The sequence below is a fragment of the Hipposideros armiger genome, unplaced genomic scaffold (genome assembly GCF_001890085.2).
Source record: "Hipposideros armiger isolate ML-2016 unplaced genomic scaffold, ASM189008v1 scaffold_1083, whole genome shotgun sequence".
Lineage (NCBI taxonomy): Eukaryota > Metazoa > Chordata > Mammalia > Chiroptera > Hipposideridae > Hipposideros > Hipposideros armiger.
In genome coordinates this window covers 152446-159529 of record NW_017732433.1, presented here as the reverse complement: position 1 = coordinate 159529, position 7084 = coordinate 152446, and the positions used below count along the sequence as shown (strand labels likewise).

Genomic DNA, 7084 nt, shown 5'->3' with positions numbered 1-7084 from the left:
CACAACTAGATTGAAGAACAAAAACGACAGCAACTTGTCTGTTCCCCTTCCCCAATTCCCCAGCACTGTTCCCATCCCCCCAATTCCCCAATAAAACTCTTAAAAAAAAAAAAAGAAATGGATGCCCCTCCAACCTGGACTGTGCAATGTTCCCATGTTAAAAAAAAAAAAAAGAAAGAAAGAAAGAAAGAAAGAAAGTCAGTCAGTCAATCCTGGACCAGATGGCTTCACAGGTGAATTTTACCAAACATTCAAAGAAGAATTTATACCGATCCTTCTCAAATTATTCCAAAAAACTCAAGAGGAGGGAAAGCTCCCAAACTCATTTTAGAAGGCCACAATTACTGTGATACCAAAACCAGAAAAAGACATTTAAATAAAAAAAAATTATAGGCCAATATCCACGATGATCATAGATGCTAAAATCTTCAACAAAATATTAGCAAAACAAATTCAGCAGTATATGAAAAAGATCATACACCATGATCAAGTGGGATTTATTCCTAAGATGCAAGGTTGGTTCAGTATCAGCAAATCAACATGATCTGCTATATAAACAAAATGAAAGATAAATATTATATGATCATATCAATAAAAACAGAAAAAGCATTTGACAAAATCCAGCATCCATTTGTGATAAAAACTCTCAGCAAAATGGGAATAGAAAGACTATACCGCAACATAAAAAAGGCCATATATGACAAACCCACAGCTAACATCATCCTCGATGGGGAAAAGTGTGTTCTCTTTATTATAAGGAATAAGACAAGGATGCTCAATTTCACCATTTTTATTCAACATAGTGTTGGAAGTCCCATCCAGACCAATAAGATAAGAAAAAGAAATAAAAGGCATCCACATTAGAAAGAAGTAAAATTGTCATTATTTGCAGATGATATGATACTATAGTTAGAGCATACAAAAGATTCCACCAAAAAACACTTAGAACTGATATATGAAGTAACAGGATACAAAGTTAATATTAAAAAAATCTGTTGAACTTTTATACACCAATAATGAACCATCAGAAAGAGAAATTAAGAAAACATTCCCATTTAAAATTGCATTAAAAAACCCCAAACAAACCAGGAATAAATTTAACCAAGGAGGTAAAAGATCTGTCCTGGGAAAACTATAGGACACTGAAGAAAAAAAACGGAAGATACAAATAAATGGAAACATATACCGTGCTTATGGATAGGAAGGGTTAACATTGTTAAAATGTCCATACTACACAAAGCAATCTATAGATTCAATGCAATCCCTATCAAAATACCAAAGGCATTTTTTATAGAACTAGAAGAAATAATCTTAAAGTTTATATGGAACCAAAAAAGACTCTGCATAGCCACAGCAATCTTGAGAAAAAACAACAGTTAGCGGTATCATGCTACTTGACTACAAACTATACTACAAGGCTATAGCAATCAAAACAGCATGGGACTTGCATAAAAACAAACATATAGAGCAATGCAACAGAACAGAAAAACCCAGAAATAAACCCACACCTATATGGTCATTTAATCTATGACAAAGGAAGCAAGAATATACAGTGAGATAAGACAGTCTATTCAATAAATGGTGTCAGGAAAACTGAACAGACATAAGAGAAAAAATGAAACTTGACTGCCTTCTTACACTATATACAGGAATAAACTCAAAATGGATTAAAGACTTGACTGTAGGACCTGAAACCATAAAAGTCTTAGAGAAAACATAGGTAGTAAACTCTCTGACATTCCTCTTAATAATATTTTTTTTCTGATCTATCTCCTTGGGTAAGGGAAACAATAGGAATAATAAACAAACGGACTACATCAAACTAAAAAGTGTTTGCACAGCAAAGGAAACCACAACAAAATGCAAAGACAGCAACTGAATGGGAGAAGATAGTCACCAATGATACATCTGATAAGGGGTTAAAACCCGAAATTTATAAAGAACACATACAACTGAACACGAAAATAACAAACAATCCAATTAAAAAATGGGCCAAAGACCAGAATAGACCTTCCTCCAAAGAGGACATACACATGGCCAATAAACATATGAAAAGATGCTCAATGTGACTAACCATCAGAGAAATGCAAATTAAAGCACAATGAGATATCACCTCACACCTGTCAGAGTGGCTATCATCAATAAATCAAACAAGTGCTGAAGAGGGTGCAGAGAAAAGGAAACCCTTGCTCACTGTTAGTAGGATTGCAAACTGGTGCAGCCACTATGGAAAAGGGTTTGGAGGTTCCTCAAAAACTTTTTTTTAATTTTTAAATTTTACCTTATGACCTTATAAACTACCTTATGAACCAGCAATTCTACTTCTGGGTATTTATCCAAAGAAATGCAAAACACTAATTTGAAAAGATATGCACCCCTATGCTCACTGAGGCACCATTTACAATAGCCAAGATACAGAAGCAACCCAAGTATTAATCAATAAACGATTGGATATAAAAGATGTGGTACATATATACTATGGAATATTACTTGGCTATAAAAAAGATGAAATCTTACCATTTGTGACAACATGGATGGACCTAGAGGGTATTATGCTAAGTGAAATAAGTCAGACTGAGAAAGACAAACAAATCCATATGATCTCACTTATATGTGTACTCTAAAGAAAAAATAAATGAATAAACAAAACATAAATAGACTCATAGATTCAGAGAACAAACTGATGGTTGCCATAGTGGAGGAGAATTGGGGGGCTGGGTGAAAAAAGGTAAAAGGATTAAAAATATAAACTGGTAATTACAAAATAGTCATGGGGATGTAAAGTGCAGCATAGAGAATATAGCGAATAATGTTGCAACAACTATGTCTAGTGCCAGATGGGTACTAGACTGATCAGGGAGATCACTGCATAAATTATACAAAGTTCTAACCACTATGCTATATACCCAAAACTAATGTAAAATGATATTGAAGGTCAACTGTAACTAAAAAAAAATAAATTATTTTCATAAAGAAAAAACATATGAGATAACTGGAAGTTTGGAGTAAAATATTTGATATTAAAGAATAATTGTGGGGCTGGCCGAGTGGCCCATTGGTTAAGAGCTGGCTTGGGATGCCAGAGGGCCCCGGTTCGGATCCCACATATGAGGGCCAGTGACACTGCCCTCCACAGCTAAGATGCTGAACAACAGCTCAACCTGGAGCTGGGCTGCCGGGAGTCGCTGTTGACGGCGTAGGCTGCAGCCCCTGCTGCAGTGGGTTGCCATGGGCTACTGTGTGTAGCCAGCAGCCAGCGTGAGTGGCTGTCCAGAAGCCTGCAACTGATCTGCCTCGCTTGGGAAGAGCGCAATGATGGTGCCAACTTGGGCCAGTGAAGCAACGTCCTCCACAACTAGACTGAAGAACAAAAGGACAGCAACTTGTCTGTTCCCCTTCCCCCAATTCCCCAGTGCTGTTCCCATCCCCCAATTCCCCCAATTAAAAAAAAATCTAAAAAAAAAAGAATAATTGTGTAAGGTGGTTGGTGTGATCACGGTATTGTGATTATGTTTTCTTTAATTTTATTAAGTTTATTGGGATGACACTGGTTAATAAAATTATGTAGGTTTCAAGTGCACAATTCTATATAACACATCATCTGTATATTCCATTGTGTGTTCACCACCCAAAGTCAAATCTTCTGTCTCCATATTTTTTACCCCTTTTACCCTTTTCTACCTCCCCTCAGCTCTCTTTCTCTCTGATAACCACCATACTATTGCCTGTGTCTATGTGTTTTTGTTTGTCTCATTCCTCTGTTGCTTTCAGTTTTATATCCCACATATGAGTGAAATCATATGGTTCTTGACTTTTTCCATATAATATTCTCAAGTTCCATCCATGTTGTCTAAAATAGTAGCATTTCATCTTTTCTTACATCAGAGTAGTATTCATTGTGTATATGTAGTGCATCTTCTTTATCCAGTCATCTGTTGAAAGACACTTCGGCTGTTTCCATGTTTCATCTACTGTGAGTAATGAAGCCATGAAGGTAGAAGTACATTTATCTCTACAAATGAATATTTTCAAATACCACATATTGTTTTAGACTTTCAGGATAAAGTTCATTGCTCTCATGTAGTTTATATTCTAGTGTGAAGATGCAGGCAATAAAAAATATGTAACATATGATCTCTCTTGGTGATAAGTACAATTAATAAAAATGAAACATGGGACTGCCACAAATGTGATATTTCAGACAAAGGGGTTGGAAGGTCTTTTTGAGGAGGCAGCACCTGAGCAAAGGTAAAATGAAGACAGCAAAAGTGACATGAGCAAAATTGTAAACTAGAAAGCTCTAAGACCTTGTTCCCATACAAAACCAGAGAAACTGGCTAAAGTAACCCTAAAGGAGCTCTGGAAGACAGTCTCATGTCTACAGCAATGAAGCAAATAAAAAGTCACATTCCAACAGGAATGCCGTTTTTACTTGCTTTTTACTCACTCCTACCATGGCACAGTAATGGTCTTGGTCTGGAGGAGGCAGCAGCCCAGTTCCAAATTCCCCCATTGAACCATAGGAAATAAAGCAGACCTTATTTGTAACATCCTAACCTGTATGGGGCTGAATGACTGGTATCTGTTTTACCTCACTTGAAGCTTAGGTGGCAGTCACACACTGCAGCTAATTCCAGTGACTGAGGTGGAAATACAGAGGTGGGAATCTAAGGTCTGGTAGCTGCCAGACTGGAAGAAAAACAAAGCCACAAATACATGATCTGGCCTCTCCCAGCCCATCCCACCCCCTGCCCCTCACAGAAGAATCCAGTGGAAGCACAAGGAGCACCTCAGTACAGCATTGCTGACAGCATCTAGTTGCATGAGACAGTGCTGGGATGTCACAGGCTCAGAACCCCTTTGCCCACCACATCTCCCATGGGGCTGGTGCCCTGAGACTGAAGGTGACCTGGTCACAGAGAAGGTGCCGATATCCCCTGGGAATAAGGGGCATTTTCCACTGCTGAGACAACACCACCTCACAGAGATTCCTGATACCACCAATTGGGGGGGAAAAAGACCTTTTCTTAGCAACCTGCCAAACAGAGAGGTGTCACTCTTCAAAAGAGCAGATTTCACTCCCATAAATGGCTTGGCAGAGAAAGAAATAATCTATCAAATACCATGAATAACCAAGGTAACAAGGCAGAAAGAAAATAAACTCCAGGAAAAAAAAACCCCTTAAAGCCATGGAAATATGTGATTTAAATGCCAGAGAATTCAAGATAGCAGTTCTGAAAAAATTCAATGCAATACAAGAAAACTCAGAAAGGCAGTTTAATGAACTCAGAAATAAAATCAATGAACAAAAAGAGTACTTTACCAAAGAGATTGAAACTATAAAATAGAACCAAACAGAAATTCTGGAGCTGAAGCACTCAATGAAAGAGGCAAAGAATGAACTAGAAAGACTAGGAAATACAGCTGACCAGACAAAGAATTAATGGTATCAAAGATAAAAATCTAGAAATGATGCAGATGGAAGAAGACAGAGATTTGAGAATAAAAAAAGAAAGAAGTCTATGAGAACTATCTGACTCCATCAGACAGAGTAATATAAGAATAATGGGTATACCAGTAGAAAAAGAGAGTGAGAAGGGAACAGAAAGCCTATTTAAACAAATAGTTGACAAGAACTTCCTAAACCTATGAAAAGAACTAGATCCTTAAATCCAAGAAGCAAACAGAACACTTAATTATCTGAATCCAAAAATGCCTTCTGCAAAAGTACATTATATAGTTTTAGTCAAAAAATAATTGACACAGAGAAAGGATTCTCAAGCAGACAGGGAAAAGAAGACAGTAAGTAACCCAGAAAGGAAATCCCATTAGATTATCCTGGGATTTTTCAGTAGAAACCCTATAGGCTAGAAGAGAGTGGAATCAAGTATTCAATTTATTGAGAGAGAAATCACCAGCCAAGAATAACATATCCAGCAAAGTTATCCTTTAGATATGAAGGAGATATAAAGACTTTTTTAGATGTACAGAAGCTGATGAAATTTACAATTACAAGATCGGCATTACAGAAAATACTGAAGGTGTTCTACCTGAAACAAAGAGACAAAACGATACAAAACTATGAATAGGATAGCTAACAAACAGACAAAAGAAGAAAATTGCAACCCTTGTTCAGAATAGGGTAATGTACACTTAAATATAATGTAAATGTTATAAGAGGTGAAAACATTTTTAAAAAGACAATATCTACTGCAATTTGGAATTTGAAAAAGGGACAATTTTTTACAACAAAACCATAACATGGAAGGGGGTAAAGGTCTGAATTTGCACAGGGGAATGGAGATAAATGCATTCAGAATGCATGTGAAACTTTCTTTTGCATAAGTCTAATGATAATCACAAAAAAATAAAATCTAGAACTGAGACACATAACATAAAAAAAAGAGGAAACAGAGGGGAAAAAATAATAGAATACCATCAAACCAAAATAGCAAACAGAAACACAAGGGAAAAGAAACAACAGATTCACAGAGCTACCAGAAAACAAAATATAAAATGGCTATAGTTAATCCTTATCTATCAAATTACCCTAAATATAAATGTACAAAACTCACCAATAAAAGACACAGAGTAGTGGGTTGAATCAAGAAACAAAACTCTGCCGTGAGCGGCTGTCCAGAAGCCGGCAACTGATCTGCCTCGCCTGGGAAGAGCGCAATGATGGTGCCAGCTTGGACCAGTGAAGCAACATCCTCCACAACTAGACTGAAGAACAAAACGACAGCAACTTGTCTGTTCCCCTTCCCCCGATTCCTCAATAAAATCTTTAAAAAAACAAAGGAAACAAAACTGAACTATTCCATACATGCTGCCTTCAAGAAACACATCTCAACTGCAAGGACAAACATAGACTCAAAGTGAAGGGGAGGGAACTGATACTCTAAGCAAATGGCATCCACCGAAAAGTGAGTGTAGCTGTACTTATATCTGAGAAGATAAATTTCATGAAAAAAAGGTAACAAGAGACAAAGATGGACATTTTATAATGATAAAGGGGACAATACATCAAGAAGACATAACACTTATTAATATATATGCACTCAATTTGGGAGCACCAAAATAT

The 7084-nt window shown here is 36.8% G+C and overlaps 1 protein-coding gene across 2 annotated transcripts in view; it reads right to left on the bottom strand.

Moving 5' to 3' along the window:
- ZNF713 (zinc finger protein 713) overlaps nucleotides 1-7084 on the bottom strand; it is an 86443-nt gene that overhangs the window by 46056 nt on the left and 33303 nt on the right. The gene's annotated exons all lie outside the window — the stretch shown is intronic.